Here is a 333-nt window from a genome sequence, read left to right on the forward strand (position 1 = left end):
AAATCATCGAGATTCAGGCAAAAGTCTATAAGAAATAGTGAGAAGACTCCTACCCCCCCAAACTGAAAGAAGTTGAGATTCAGCTAAAAAATACTCTAAAATATGAAGATTAGCCCAAAAAAATTCTCCTAAGAGTTCCCCTTCTCTGGTTTCCCCACTGTAGGGTTCAGAGGGTCTCCCGTCTGGGATGCTGGGGGTCCAACTTAGGGATGCTGGGAGTGTTGGGGGTCCCAAGGGTCCCTTCTCCTCTGATTCTCACCTTTGGGGTGCTGCATTCCCAGAAATTCCCCTCTCCAGGTTTTCCACTTTGTTGTCCTGGGGATCCCAGGGGTC

The sequence above is a fragment of the Corapipo altera genome, unplaced genomic scaffold, assembly GCF_003945725.1.
Source record: "Corapipo altera isolate COAL_440 unplaced genomic scaffold, ASM394572v1 59686, whole genome shotgun sequence".
NCBI classification, from domain to species: domain Eukaryota; kingdom Metazoa; phylum Chordata; class Aves; order Passeriformes; family Pipridae; genus Corapipo; species Corapipo altera.